Source organism: Mustela nigripes, chromosome 4, assembly GCF_022355385.1.
Source record: "Mustela nigripes isolate SB6536 chromosome 4, MUSNIG.SB6536, whole genome shotgun sequence".
NCBI classification, from domain to species: domain Eukaryota; kingdom Metazoa; phylum Chordata; class Mammalia; order Carnivora; family Mustelidae; genus Mustela; species Mustela nigripes.
In genome coordinates, this window is record NC_081560.1 from 58,106,290 (window position 1) to 58,122,760 (window position 16,471).

At 38.3% G+C, this 16,471-nt stretch overlaps 1 protein-coding gene and 1 pseudogene across 1 annotated transcript in view; both read left to right on the plus strand.

Moving 5' to 3' along the window:
- The window catches only part of CRPPA (CDP-L-ribitol pyrophosphorylase A), a 313,919-nt gene that overhangs the window by 84,313 nt on the left and 213,135 nt on the right, over nucleotides 1-16,471 (plus strand). The gene's annotated exons all lie outside the window — the stretch shown is intronic.
- Nucleotides 12,857-14,591, plus strand: LOC132015331 (Y-box-binding protein 1-like; annotated as a pseudogene).

A 16,471-nucleotide genomic window follows, 5' to 3' on the forward strand; every position in this document is an offset into this window, starting at 1 on the left:
CTGTGGGTTAAAGCCTCTGCCTTTGGCTTAGGTCATGATCCCAGGGTCCTGGGATCGAGCCCCGCATCGGGCTCTCGGCTCAGCAGGGAGCCTGCTTCCTCCTCTCTCTCTGCCTGATTCTCTGCCTACTTGTGATCTCTGTCTGTCAAATAAATAAATAAATAAAATCTTAAAAAAAAAAAAAAAAAGCTTCCAGGACAAACAAAAACTAAAAGAATTTGCAAACACCAAACCAGCTCTACAGGAAATATTGAAAGGGGTCCTCCAAGCAAAGAGAGACCCTCAAAGTAGTAGATCAGAAAGGAACAGAGACAATATACAGTAACAGTCACCTTACAGGCAATACAATGGCACTAAATTCATCTCTTAATAGTTACCCTGAATGTAAATGGGCTAAATGTCCCAATCAAAAGACGCAGGGTATCAGAATGGGTAAAAAAAAAACAAAAAACAAAAAAAAAAACAACCCATCAATATGCTGCCTACAAGAAACTCATTTTAGATCTGAAGACACCTCCAGATTTAAAGTGAGGGGGTGGAAAACAATTTACCATGCTAATGGACACCAGAAGAAAGCTGGTGAGAATCCTTAGATCAATTAGATTTTAGGCTAAAGACTATAATATTTGATGAGGAAGACACTATATCATACTCAAATGGTCTGTCCAACAAGAAGATCTAACAATTTTAAATATCTATGCCCGTAACATGGGAGCAGCCAACTATATAAACCAATTAATAACAAAATCAAAGAAACACATCGACAATAATACAACACTCCCCTCACTGAAATGGACAGATCATCCAAGCAAAAGATCAACAAGGAAATAAAGGTCTTAAATGACACACTGGACCAGATGGACATCACAGATATATTCAGAACATTCCATCCCAAAGCAACAGAATACACATTCTTCTCTATCTAGTGCACAAGGAACATTCTCCAGAATAGATCACATCCTGGATCACAAATCAGGTCTCAACTGGTATCAAAAGATTGGCGATTCACAGACCTCTACCCCTGGAGATAAAAATACATCATATGTTTATAAAAAAAATAAAAATAAATTAATACAAAAAGAGATTGAAGACATAAATCTTTCCATTGAAAGATTTTCATGCTGATGGAATAGAAGAATCAGTATTGAGGATGTCCATACTAAAAGCAAAGTACAGATTCTGTGCAATCCCCATCAAGCTTCCAGTGGCATTTTTCATAGAAATAGAACAAATTATCCTAAAATTTGTACAGAACTACAGAGGATGATGAATAATCAAAGCAGTCTTGAGAAAGAACAAATGTGGAGACATTATGCTTTTTGACTACAAACTACATTACAAAGCTTAGTAACTGAAACACTGTGTTATTAGCATAAACACATAGTATCAATATCAATGGAACAGAGCCCAGAAATGGATACATGTAAATGGTCACTTTATGACCAGTCAGGAACATAGGGGGAAAGGACAGTCTTTCCAATAAATGGTATGGGTGACACTAGGCAGCCATATGTATAAGGCTGTTAATAGATTTAAGATAGAACTAAGATAATTTTTTTTTAAGATTTTATTTATTTATTTGACAGAGAGAGATTACAAGTAGGCAGAGAGAGAGAGGAGGAAGCAGGCTCCCTGCTGAGCAGAGAGCCTGATGCGGGACTCGATCCCAGGACCCTGAGATCATGACCTGAGCCGAAGGCAGCGGCTTAACCCACTGAGCCACCCAGGTGCCCCAGAACTAAGATAATTTAAAACTATCTTGTACCAAACACAAAAAGTAACTCAAAAATATGCTAAACACTTGAACATAAGATCTGAAACCATAAAACTCCAAGCTAGTCTCAGTGGTAGGCTCCTTGACATTGATCCTGGCAATGATTTTCTTGGATCTGACCCCCAAAATAAGAACAGACACAGAAATAAGTGAGACTACATCAAACTGAAAAGCTTCTACTCTGTAAGGGGAGAAGACAAACCAAAATACTGCCTACTGAATGGGAGAATGTATTTACAAATCATGTGTCTGATAAAGGGTTTATATCAAAAATATATAAAGGTGAACCTCTACAATTCAAAAGAAAAATATCTTAAAAAATGGGCAGATAATCTGAACACATTTTTCAAGAAGACCTGCAACTGGTCCATAGGTATGTGAAGAGATGCTCAACATCACTAATCAGGGAAATGAAAATCAGAACCACAATCAGTTATCTATCACCTCGCACCAGTCAGAATGACTAGTATCAAAGAGCCAAGAAATAACAAATGTTGGTGAGGATGTGGAGAAGATGTTCTCCTCCTCTACTGTTGATGGAATGTAAATTCGTTCAGCCACACTGGAAAACTGTATGGAGGTTGCTCAATTAAAGAAATACCACGATTCAGCACTTCTGCTTCTGGATATTTATCACAAGGAGTGGAAAACCTTCAAAAAGCTATCTGCACTCCTTCATTCATTGCAGCATTATTTACAATAGCCAATATATGGAAACAACCAAAATGCCTATAGATGGTGAATAAAGACAGTCTCTTTCGTGGAGTCTTAAAAACAAAACTCAAGTTCATGGTTACTGAGAAGAGATGAGTGGTTGGTTGCCAGAGGTAGGAGTGAGGATTGGGTAGGAGAAATGAGTGAAGGGGGTCAAAAGGTAAAAAAGAAAAACATTAAAAAAGAAAAGCCCTAACGATTAAATTACTGTTTTCTCCCTCAAAAGACAGGAGGGAGGAGTTCATCAACAAAGCATAGGTAAAGAGTTACATATTTATGATTGTTAGAAACAAACCTGCAACTTATGAATTGTGTGCAAGAGTATTATGACTTAATCTAGGTGTAGCACTTAAGTGCTTCTCCCAGAATTTGAAGCAAGACTGGTGGTATTGTGTAGTCTGTTCAGATTGTTCTGCATTTAATTGGCACAATGAAATATTCAGAATAGAGAAATCCTTTAGTTGGAAGTTAAGGCAGGGTTCTAGAACCTCTCAGGAGACTGAATAAAGTTTAAACAAGGGGTGGGGGGACTCATTAAAAAACACTCATAGTATCCTGGTTGAATTGGAAGATGTTTTCTCCCCCTAAGTGTTCTACAGCGAGTGTGGTTAATTGCTGTCTAATGTGAAATACATACGTGGTTTTTAAAAATAGATGAGAGAAGTTAGAACAGGAAGCCTCTTTGAGCTTTTCTGGAAAACTGAGAAGAGACTAACATTATGCAGAGTGTCTTAGCCTGAGGTGAAAGCAGTGCACGTTGGGGAATATGGCCTGGCAGTTTATAGCAAGTTAGTGATGGGACACACCCTGTCAGCTTATGTTGAATTTCCACTTCTGTGTAAAGTAAGGCCGAATTCGTGTATGTTGCACATGGCACCTTTGTTGCTGAGCTTAAGAACTTCTCCCTCCTCTTTAGTGCATATATTGATAAATTATATGTGGATAAGGGTACATATATAATGATATAAATATAGTGACAAAAAATTCAAGATGGAAAGCACTTTTTACCATAAGGAACATTTTGAATGAAATGAATATATGAAAGAAAGAGCATTTGAACCTGGAGAGAACATGTGCTTATTTATCTCCAGCAACTACTCCCTTGGAGTTTCTTTCTTTCTTTTTCTTTTTTTGGCTGCACAAGATGCACTCAGAACCTTGGTGTTCATGGTGCTTGTTAGTTCACACCATTGAGTCCTGGCCACCTTCCTTTTTTTTCCCCAAGGCTGTGATCTATTTGAAGATAATAAGTTTCACCTGGAGTGAATTGGCGACCTCCCCACTCTGGGAAATGAGAAAGGAAAACTCTTCCCGGTGGGTGATTGAAAGGATGCTATGAAATATTTCTAAGCTTTCAGGAAAAATGTGACAAAGTTAAAACATGAAAATGAATTGGAAGGTCCTATTCCAGGCACTTATTTTCACTTTATTTTAACCCAGAAAGACATCAAGATTCAAACTCCTCTTTTTCTTTGACATTGCAACAAGGCAGAGAGAAATGGTACTGGCTGGGGAAAATAAAAACGGCTTTTTCATGATTTGGTAGTTTTCAGGCACTAGACAAAATTGGTCCCAAATTGGTCCAGTTTAGAGTTAGGTCAGGAAGGATGTTTTACATCTGTTTCTGTGTGTATGAGTGGGCAAGAGATGGTCTGTAGTCTCCAGTGTTACCACTCTGAAATCTTTCATAAGCACCCTTTGTGGGAAAAAACCCCACACAACAGAATCTCCACAAGATTGGGAAAGAAGTCTTCAGGTATGTTTTGAATTTCTCTCTCACTCTTAACCTCAAAACATAACACATGCAAAATTAATGAAATATATTTAACATAGGTTAGTCACTTTGTTCTAGGAATTTTGCTCCAGCTTTTCTGTGGTCCCAATGCCTACAAATTAAGATAATTTTAGCTCATAATGAACTTGATGACTCTTCTTCTTATATGAGTATTCTCTAGAGATATAGTACTTCTGTGATGGGCTTTGTAGGGCAGACAATCTATTTTGATCCTAGGACATCTACATTTTGAGAGATTTCTTTCTTTAGCCTCTACATATGTTTCCTCCTACTCTTGATATTTCCACAATGAAAACTAATTAGCTTTTTTTTTTTGGTTTTGTTTTGTTTTGGTTTTTATTAAGCCTCTGTCTGTTAGATGTCTGTTTAATATCATGAAAATCCTTTGGGGGAAAGAATGCTTTCGCATACATTGAATAACGGGAAATAACTGTCAACACTCAGGGAATAATAATTATTAATCAAGATGGGAATGCAGTTCCTTCAGAGGACTGAGACCTGGGAGCAGGTAGTAGTCCTATATTTTGTTCTTAGTGCTGTCACCAAACTTTTTTCCCCTCTAGTTTTTCTTGATGAATAAATATTCTAATATTAGTTAGGAAACAGTATTATTAGACCTTTTTTTTTCTTTTTTAGCATAAAGACTAAATTTCTAACAGTTTTTGGACAGACTATCCTTTCCTTTTATGTTGCTAAGTCCACTCTGTGTTACCAAAATGTTACTCTAAAAGGAGTAAGTACTATTCCTTGTGATGTTGGTTGGATAGTAGATGTGTTCTGTATATGTTTACTTAGAGATAAAAAGGAAATCCTAGGAACCTCAGATAACTTAAGGTGAGAAGATATTAGCAGTGTTCATGCCAATGTGAAGCTGAGACTGCCGACTTCACATATATGTCCAAGAAGAACTAGGGTGCACTCTTGCAGAGTTTCATTCAGATATTCATCATTTTGGTTTGGAAAAGGTTTTTGGATAATTTGGCCATAGTTACAAATGGTCATCAGTAGTGTTCTTGTGGTTACACAATCCCCAGTTCTGCGGGACTATTTTGAGGTAATTGCCTATAATAAGAATTCTTACTCTTGCTGTAATTTTCCAGTGTCAAGGGAACCTCTCTATCTCTTGTGTTTGCAAAGAAGAGAGACTTGATGTGTTTTTTTTTTTTTTTTTTTTTTTTTTTTTTTTTTTTTTTTTTTTTTTTTTTTTTTTCTGGAAAAATTCATTTTGTTGCTATAAGTTGTTGAGACCTTTGTTGGATCGGGTTTTTTTGCTTTATGATAAGTACTTTTTTTTTTTTTTCGCTATTACTCTGCTTCATTTATGAAGCTCAAGTTTCTTGTAACTTGAGCTTTAGTTGCCATAGTTCTTTAGCCATAAGAAGAATATGTGCCATTGTAGGCTTGGCTTCCTTGTCCAATTTGCAGGTTCTTTTTTTATGTTGTGCAATTTTTTTTGCAGGTGGAATGTTATTTACTCTGCTTTATTCACCCAGATCATAAGCCATGGATCATCTGACAGATGGGCAACTCTGGCTATACATCTCCACCAGTAGACAACAACAGAATGGGGTTGGGAAGGGAAGAAATCACAGGAAATAAAACAAGGTTGTTGTTGTTTTAGCTTGGACTGTGGATTAGATATTTCCTTAAAAACAAAAAATGAGGGCAGAGTGAGCACCCAATATATGTACTATACTCAAAACAAGTTCAAGTATACAGTATGTCATTTGATGATTTCCTAATCATGGGAGTAAAAGCAGACAAATGGAGGCAAATATTGAAAACTAAAAACCTCACATTCTTGTAGGCATTTCCACTACTGAGATAAAAATGAGGAGGACATTGGAATTGTAATTCGACAACTCGGTTGTTACATTGTGAACAGATTACACAAGGAAAATGACTGTAATGGAGAATGTACTAGAGGCAAGGGCCAGTGCAGTAGTATATGAAATGCAAGGGTCTAAGCACATCAAAGGCTGTGTGAAGGTCTGGAGCCCTTGCTGTTTGCCAGTGGCATACTCTGCTGATGCATGATGCAATCTATAGAACATGCAGGAAATGTGCAGAAAGTGATCTGCTTACTGGGCTGTGTTTTTATTGCCTTGTTTTATACCTGTTGATAAATAAAATCTCAACTTCTTGTAGCTAAGGGGATTTATTAAATTCCTTAGAAGAGGATGTTAGCTATTATAGAAGAAATACTACAATTGAGGTGTTCCTAGATAATCTTCTAGTCTTCCCAGATGATCCTGCTATAATAATTTCTTTCCAGTCTCTAGCTGTCTGTGCTATGAAGTTCATTCTGCCCAGGGTCCATAATTAAGCTCTCTGTGGGTGAGGGACAGGTATACAGGTCTTAGTATATATATATATATATATATGCTCAACAAGCCTTTTGTGGATGTGTGTGTTAATATGCATTTTTGGTATAATACCTTCGTTAACATGTATTTGATAAAGACAATTAGGTGTTTAATTTTTTTTCCATCATCCAGCTTATATGGTGTAACATAATGACAGAGCATTTGAGATCTTCAGTGTGAGCTTTTTTTGCTTTCATCCCTGTCCTGATCCTCTTCCCTTCCCTGCTATTATTGTATTTAATTTTGTGTTAGTAATTTTCTTGCCTTTCTCTGTAGTCTTAACACATAAGTAGAGTGCCCAAAAATTGCTTGGTTTTGAATATTTTTATGAAGATCATCAGCATGCTCGCAATATTTCACTATGATTTTTTGTACAATGTCTTTGAGACTCCTGTTGCATATATTTGTGGCTTATTACTGGAGTTGCTTATTATACTATAGACTGCTCATCGAAGTCTTCCTAGCTTTTGGTAAATTTGAAAAAAACTTTTTCAACAACTTAGTTTGCCATTGCTTTATCATGGGTGTGTAATAAAAATTCCACAAATGTAGTAGTTGAGTGTTAATTAATTTACACTTAAGTTTCTGTGGGTTAGCTGGGTTCTGATCTTCAGCTTGACTAGATAGCTCTGTTTTGGGGTAGCTCTGCCTCACATTGCTGGTGTACATACATAGTCTGAAAAATTTCCCCTTCTTCACCCTTCTTTGACCAGCAGTTTATCCAGGTGTGTTCTTTTATGGAGATGCAGAGGTACAAGAGAGTGGAAACACCCAGGGTTTCTTAAAGCTTAGGTTTGGAACGGGGACACTGTCCCTTCTGCCTCCTATTGGATAATGCAAATCATATGACCAAACTTGCAGTGAATTAATTTTCTTCATCCTCAGGCTTTAGCTATCATGGATCTGTTTTGTGTCTCTATAGTTTCTCGCCCTCTCGAATGTCATACAAATGGAATCATAGATGTGTAGTCTTTTGTATCTGACTTATTACAGTAAAGCATAACAATTTTGAGGTTCACTCATGCCGTTGCACAGATCAGTCTTTTGTTCTGTTTTATTGCCGAATAGCTTTTTGGGGGTTAATATTCACCTCAGTGACCTACTCTTCAGGAAGGTTTAATTCCCAAACTTAGTTATGACTTGTATTATGATATAGATCCTAAAGAACAGAGCTCATTAAAAAAAAAAAGAAGAAGCTAAGAGTTTCATAGATAATGTGTCACTTAAGAGTTAGCACTGGGGGAACTAAATTGCAAAGTGAAAGACTTGTAAAGGTGTTAAACTATCATGGGAAATATGAGAAAACTAGAGACAAGGCTGAAGATGCTAAATTATTACAAGGAGTAGGCCAGAAAGAGACTATTGGGCAAGTTGTGTAGAAGGTGGATTAATTTTAAAACTGTACTTCTGGTCAGTAAAGGACTTTGGGTAATATCTAATTTATGTTTAAAGCGGATTGTCAAAGTTTTGATTGTTTACACTGAACTCAGGTTAAGTTTTTGGCAACTTACACAATGTGTCAATTAAAAACAAATAACTAATCTCTTGAAATGATGGATGATTGTTTTCAGCTCTCCCAGGCTATGAACATACCTCTGATATGTGTGGGATCTCCTTGTGTTAAAATTACCTGTGTGATTTTCCCCATCCTTTCTCCTCCTTCTCAGTACCAATTCATTTAATGCCTGGTAAATTTTCCACAAATATTTGCTTCGTAAACGTATAGGTGTCCTTCAGCTTTTTCTGATCATCCCTTTTCATGGTTCCCCCATGAATGTTTGGTATATACTTACAACTTCTTAGAAGTATTTTTACTAGGTGTCCTACAGGTAACTTATATCTAACTGATGCCATTAGCTTAAGCAATAGACCTACTCTTTTTTCTCCATCTTTCAGGTTGGGTAACTATGTCACCAATTCTGTAGCTACTGGAATAACTTGTGGTTTTGGATTCTCCCTTCTATTTCCTGGACTTATAATCACAATCTCTTGACATTCTGGAAGCAGCCTTGTAACAGTTCTCTTCTGCATAAATTGAGAGCTGCCTTGTGTCTGGGGTTGGATAGTGATAATGATTCCCATTTTCCCCTTAGTTTATATTGGGGCTAGATAGTGGCTGTGTAATATATCCAGTCAATGTGTTTCTGGGTAATATTCTAATCTTAATTTTATTGCTTTTAATCAGTTTACTTTTTCAGAAATGATCCATAAGAGAGAAGAATAGAATATCCCAATGAAAGTTTTTAATAGTGTTTGACAATATTTGATTGTGAAGGTCAACAGAATGGCTAAAAATACGGTTTTAGAATTACTGGTGAAACTCATTTTCCCATGTTAACTTTTCTCCCCATTTAACCAAAAGCCAAAAAGGAAATAACATCTTCTAAGTAGTGGTCAACTGTTAAGTTTGGTGTCTTTAAGTTCATAAAGAATTTTCTTTGAGTAAGGTTGGCAAAAATATAATAAATTGACACTTTTGTTTTTCAGTTGATAGATACTTGAAACCTCTTAGGAGTATAACTTTATGTAAACTTACTTAAAAACTTGTGCACAAAGAAATCCTGTCCTTAGCCAGGTCATTTGTGTTTTGTTTTCTGAAGCATGTGAGTGGCTTCTATATTATCAGCCTCATATGGGCTTAGTCTGAAATTGCTTATTTATTCATAAAATGATCTGATAAATTGTAAGAACCAAGCTTCTTGGATAACTGTCTCTCATGCAATTTTAGAATGCATTGCATAATTCAAACAATAAATGTATGCAAAATGCTTAAAGTTTGATTTTCAGATGATAAATGGAATGCAGGTGTTCATTGTTTACCTAATTGTAAGATAGGCTATTTTGTTTCTACTTGAAACATTCTGAGCATGGATCTGTAACTGCAGAGTGAGAAACCTGTGCAAGCATGCCTTTGATTGAGTTTCTTTCTAATGTATATATTGTTCTTTGTTGGGCAAACTTCCCAGGCTGCCTTGCACAAATAATACTGTGAATGATGTTAAAGCTGGAAGGATAGATAGGTAATTGGATTATTTGTAGCCATGGACCATGACATGATTACCATAAAACAATGGATCCAAAGTTGGATGTGTGTTATAAAAGTTCAAACTTGTGGAATCCTTTCCCAGAAAAATAACCACATTATACACAGAAGATTTTATTCAGAGGTTTTTCAGTCCCTCTGAGGCCTATTCATTTACCTCATGTTAACAACTTTGCTACATTCTCATATACTGTTTATGGGAATAGAAATTGAAACCACCTTTATGGAAAACAATTTGATATTAAAATGCATACTCCAGCTTCTGGGTAAAGATAAATGACTGAACACTTAGATAATTTTGATAATTTTTGAAACCCAATTTAAAGCTACTAGAAAGCCAGGGTGCCTGGTGGCTCAGTCAATTAAGCATCTGCCTTCGGCTCAGGTCACAATCTCAGGGTCCTGGGATGAAGTCCAGCGCTGGGCTCCCTATGCTTCTCCCTCTCCCTCTTCCCCCTTGTCCTCTTGTGCTTGCTCTCTTTCTCTCAAATAAATAAAATCTTAAAAAAAAAAAACCCTATTAGAAAGTGATTAAAAACATAGACCCACAAAATAAGGAGAATAAGAGGGGACAAAGGTAAACAAATACCCTATACCAAATAGCTAGAAAGCAGGTAAATTAGTAGTAATTGGCACAATAGATATGATAAGGCTCAATTAGAAGAATGGTAAGGAAAGCTAGGAATTAAAATTATCTACAGTAGAGTTCTCCCAAAAGTTGAGGGTCCAGCAGCACATTTAGAATTGAGTGGAGGGGGTACAAAATATGGAGGGTTCACTGGACACTGTTAGAGAGGCAGTCTGGTGTATAACTCATTATTTCCTCTCCACGACCTACCCCTAAACAAAGGATGGTGGTGGGGGAGGGGGTGAGTGAAGTATTCCCTGTGTCTGGGAAAAATATTGGGTACAGTTGAGAAAATGAGCACTTTGCCTAAAATAGTGACTCACAGACCATGTGCTCAGTACTGGCTAAGTAGGAAAGGCCATGGCCCCTTATCACACTCAGCAGCTGGTATCGTGGTAGCTTTGCTTCCATCTTGGCTGAAAATTGGAAGAGTTTTTTTTTTAGAGAGTCTGTCCAGTCTACAAATAAAGACCTAAAAATACTAATTTCAGAGGTTCCCCTCTAAGCATCTTAACCCCATCATGCTGCTATGAAGCTTACTGTTCACAAACTCTAACTCTGCCATCATTGGTTAACAGCTCTTGAATCTTCCACTCTTAAATAGAGGCTGATGAGTATTACTGGACCATCTAGAGAATGTGCTTAGTGTGGAGGATAGAGACTGAGACAGGGAAGAGTAACATAGAAGATGCAGCAAACAGGCTGGGAAACAGAAAGATTTTAGAAGTTAATATCATTACAAAGATCAAGTAATTGTAAACAGGAAACAAGTTCACAATGCTAAAATAAAAAAAATTAGAGAATAAAAGATCTGGGATAAAAAGCAAATCTGAGAAACTCTTTCCCAAAGGACAAAAGGATGAAATACAGGAAAGAAGAGAAAATTAGAAGTGCAATCAAAGAGAGTCAATATTCAATAACAAAAATTGTCAAGAAAGAGAAAATAAAAGGGTGGAAATGGCAGAGAAATGAGGCAGTAAAAAATGATTTAAAAACTTAACTCTTAGGGTCTCTTTCTCAGAAAGCTATTAGAGGATTTTTTTTCCACAAAATTGAGGTAGTCATTAAAGAAAGATTCCATGGAATACAGAAGATAAGAGACCCATGACAGAAGGCAGATGTAGATTATTCCCACAATGATGGTATAGGAAGATTTAAAAATCATAACTATGTGAGTGGCAAAGGACAACCAGGCCATGTTGAAAAAGCTCAGAATACTCCAAGGGGTGATTACTTCAGGAATATAATATTGGTGAAGTGTCTTGTGTCTAAACATCTGAAAAGCAGAATTAAACAAATACCTCAGTGTTAGCTGTTGAATGAGTCCTAAGTATCTGGAAAACGAAACACTTAGTTTAGAAGATAAGTTCTAATTCCAGGGAAGACAAAGGCTTCTGAAAAAAAAAAAAAAAAAAAAGGAATTCTAATCTATGACTTACCTGGGAGGAATGTTTATATAATGATGTAAACACTCAATACTGACTTAACTAAAATTATGACATTGAATGGATGGGGAATAGTAAGTATTAGTGTGTATTATGGTGAGGTTAGGAGGATGACAGAATTCTTCAATAGAGAGCCAATTCAGAAGACAAAGAAGCAGCATCCCAAGTATGTTCAGAGATGCATTGTGATAAGCAGGTTAGGTGACCCCAGTTTTTCAGTCCTTGGACACTGTTATATTTATGTGCCCTTGCCACGGTCTCCTGGTGAGTGAAATTGATTTTCCTGGTTGGTGATTCTGGATTGGGCCTTCTAACTTGCTTTGGGATTTTTAGCAGAAATGATGAGGTAGAGGCTTAACTGTGATTTTCTGTTAAGCTTGTGGTCCTGCGGTTTCAAGTACGGCAGTATGAGGAAGGCATACACTGGTTGGTTGTAGCCCTTCCAGTTTGTCTTGCAGAGGGTGCCCACTAGGCCGGAGCTGCCACAGCCAACTCCCAGCAGCACAGCTAGAAGCACAGTTGTCTCTGCCAACTCAGAGTGTTGTGAGTGAGACGGAAGCTATTACTGCATACCACCGAGGTCTGATACTTGTTCCTCCGCAATTGTTGACTGTTAAACATGGAAACAAATAATAAATTAATCAGTTGAAAGAAGGAGAAATATCTGCATCTGGGGACGACAAATTACAGTGAAGAGGGGGATGTAAACTTGTAACGAATCTTGTAGGGATATTTGGTTCTTCAAGCCATGTACACCTAAAACTGATAAAAATATAAATTGAAAACTAAGGGAATGAAACAACAGGATTGATCGATAGTTGAAGTTCATAAAGGAGATCCAGTAGGTAGATAATGGATGGAGGCAGCTAGGATGCTACTGATAAATTTTTAATGCCTTCAGTTGTACTTCCCTGATTTTTTTTTTTTAAGGGCTGTCTAAGAAAATAGAGGTTTTCCAATCAAGATCACATGGTAGTTTTATGGTGTTGGATGCCTCAGTGAGTCAAAAGGGCAAGATTAATGGGCGAAGAGAGTACAAGAAATGATAGATTGGAGGTTCTGGTCAGAGACTTGAATTGAGGAAATTAAACATGTCAGAGGAGCTACAGATAGGGGTGAACTCAAATTGGCAGGTGGCTGCCGAAGGGGAGGAGATAGGAATGGGGGCCTGGCAGAATGGGTGGAGGTGAGCTCGAGGCACGCAGATGAAAGGCATGGCATAGGGAATATAGTCAGTGGTGTTGTAATAGTGTCCTGTGGTGACAGATGGCGGCTCCACTTCTGATGAGCAGAGCATAATGTACAGACTTGTCCCATCATGGTTGTGAGCCTGAAAATAGTGGAACATTTTGTGTCTGCTGTACTTGAATTATAAAAGAAAAAAACAAAAACAAAACAATTGAAATAAAGAACGGATCAGTAAGGGAAAAGGAAAAAAAAATCAAGTTTGTAGGGTTGGCTTGGTAGGGGAAGCCCGGAGTGGATTCCAGGCTATTACTGTCACACTCAGGGAGGAGCTACAGCCACCCACCCAGTGGCTGGCCTGGTCAGTGTCACTGCCACCTTAGGCAGTGAGGACAGGACCCACCAGCTGCCGCTGCCACCCTGCTCGGTGCTGCCTACGAGCCCTGGCAGCACGGGCAGTGGTGCAGGGGGCGGCGGCGCCTGGCAGCCGGGATAAGGAAATAATCCCAATGAAGGTTTGGGGAACAGTAAAAGGGTTCAGAGTAATGGATATGGTTTCATCAGGAATGACGACACCAAGGAGTTTGTATACCAGACTGCCATAAAGAAGAACATGGGCAGTACCTTCGCAGTGTAGGAGATGTAAAGACCATGGAGTTGGAAGATGTCGAAGGAGAAGAGGGGCAGGGACAGCAAATGAAACCGGCTCTGGTGGTGCTCTGGTGCAAGGCAGTAAATATGCAGCAGACTGGAATCATTATAGACACTATCCATGTGGCAGGGATTGTCCACACAGTTACCAGCAGAATTGTCAGAATACTGAAAGCCAAGGGGTGGGGTGGGGGGTGGCGGAGAACGAGGGCTAGGAGAGTAGGCATACTCGGGTAGGGGTGCGGGTGTTGCCCACGGCTCAGGCTCTATCGCAGACCGTGGTTCCCATCTTACTGTGTATGGGGAGACCCTGTGGGCACCCACCCCCTGTATTCCGGCCCTGCTGGGCAGGGAGAAGAGATGGAGGGTACTGCGACAGCCAGGGCGCAGGAGAACAAGATTGACCAGTGAGGCAGAATGTGTATTGGGGTCATAGACCGAGATTCCGCAGGGGGCTTTCTAGCCAAACACAACCTGGACAGGACAGCAATGAAGAACACAAGGAAAATCAAGGAGACGAGACCTATAGTCAGCAGCCACCTCAGCATCTTCTGCTGCATCTTCAGCTACTGATGCAGATTCCCAGAAGACCCTGAACCACAGGATGACAAAGAGACAAAAGCAAACCATCCAGCGGCTGCGGCTGAGAGTTCCTCTTCTCCCGAGGCTGAGCAGGTCAGGGCTGAGTAAATGCGGGCTTACTCTATCTACCTTCATCAGGTTTAGTGATCCAACACAGAGAAATGAAAACGACACTGAAAAAATAAAGTTAAAAAAAAAAAAAAAAGAAATGAAGATGAAATTCCAGCAATAAGAAATGAACAAAAGACAGAAGCTGAAGACCTTAAGTCCTTGCTTTTTGCCCAGTGACCAGATAAATGGAACTGTCCGCATTATCTCTGCAGTGTAGGATTTTTATTACTTTTACCTAAAGATTTCTGTTTCTTGTAATGACAAATGTGTTTTTTAAAAAAATGCCTTGTTTTTCTCAATATCTCTTTAAAGATTTTTAAATAGTTTCATCTGGTCAAATTAAGATTTTTAAGAACCTCACTTTTAATTTGTAATAAAAGATGATAAACTTTTTTCTTTTTCCAGCCAAAAAACAGCAAACACCTGTTAATAAAAGTCTTTAATAATTGTCAAAAACCCCATGTTTCTAGAATTGATTATAGTAAGTAGTTGTTCAGGTGAAGATAAAAGGTCAAGGAAACTTCTAGAGAATTTGAAACTTTTTGTGTGTAAACTTGGAATTCAGCCAGTGTAATGTCAATTGTTGGAACAAAAAGGAAGACTGATCCATCTGCCTAAAACTGCAGAGCTGTGAAGTAGTGAGAGATGATAGTAGATCAGAAGATTTTGCCAGATGGCATAAATTCCGGAAGGATAGGTCTTTTTCATGGAAGAACAGTGGAGATACAGAATGTTAAGTTTGACTTCAAGCCCTGTCAGTAAGTGGTGGTTGGGAAAAGCAGTAGATACCTCTTGCGAATGATGTCAAGCAATTGGTATACCTTCAGCTCTAGGGGGTGAAGAACCTGTTACTTAATGAGTTTGAGTGTACTTCAGCGTGACAGATGGTATAGTAGAAAGGGTAAGGAAGGAGGTTAACTGTGGGGTAAAGATCCATGAAGGACTGAAAAATACGGGTGGTTTATTACTTTGGCATTACTCATAAAACTTTACTACACACAGAAGAAAACAGTAAAGCAGTATATACATAACAGAAAGCTTCAACTAGGTGTGATTTACAGAGTACTTTCCCAACTATGATTTTAATTTTCCTCATATTTCTTAAAGACTTTTTTTTTTTTTTTTACTCTGAAGTGTTTTATTTTATTTTATTTATTTATTTATTTATTTATTTATTTATTTTTTTAATTTTGTATTTTTTATAAACATATATTTTTATCCCCAGGGGTACAGGTCTGTGAATCACCAGGTTTACACACTTCACAGCACTCACCAAAGCACATACCCTCCCCAATGTCCATAATCCCACCCCCTTCCCCCCAACCCCCTCCCCCCGGCAACCCTCAGTTTGTTTTGTGAGATTAAGAGTCACTTATGGTTTGTCTCCCTCCCAATCCCATCTTGTTTCATTTATTCTTCTACCCACTTAAGCCTCCATGTTGCATCACCACTTCCTCATATCAGGGAGATCATATGATAGTTGTCTTTCTCTGCTTGACTTATTTCGCTAAGCATGATACGCTCTAGTTCCATCCATGTTGTTGCAAATGGCAAGATTTCATTTCTTTTGATGGCTGCATAGTATTCCATTGTGTATATATACCACATCTTCTTGATCCATTCATCTGTTGATGGACATCTAGGTTCTTTCCATAGTTTGGCTATTGTGGACATTGCTGCTATAAACATTCGGGTGCATGTGTCCCTTTGGATCACTACATTTGTATCTTTAGGGTAAATACCCAATAGTGCAATTGCTGGGTCATAGGGCAGTTCTATTTTCAACATTTTGAGGAACCTCCATGCTGTTTTCCAGAGTGGCTGCACCAGCTTGCATTGCCACCAACAGTGTAGGAGGGTTCCCCTTTCTCCGCATCCTCGCCAGCATCTGTCATTTCCTGACTTGTTGATTTTAGCCATTCTGACTGGTGTGAGGTGATATCTCATTGTGGTTTTGATTTGTATTTCCCTGATGCCGAGTGATATGGAGCACTTTTTCATGTGTCTGTTCGCCATCTGGATGTCTTCTTTGCAGAAATGTCTGTTCATGTCTTCTGCCCATTTCTTGATTGGATTATTTGTTCTTTGTGTGTTGAGTTTGCTAAGTTCTTTATAGATTCTGGACACTAGTCCTTTATCTGATATGTCGTTTGCAAATATCTTCTCCCATTCTGTCA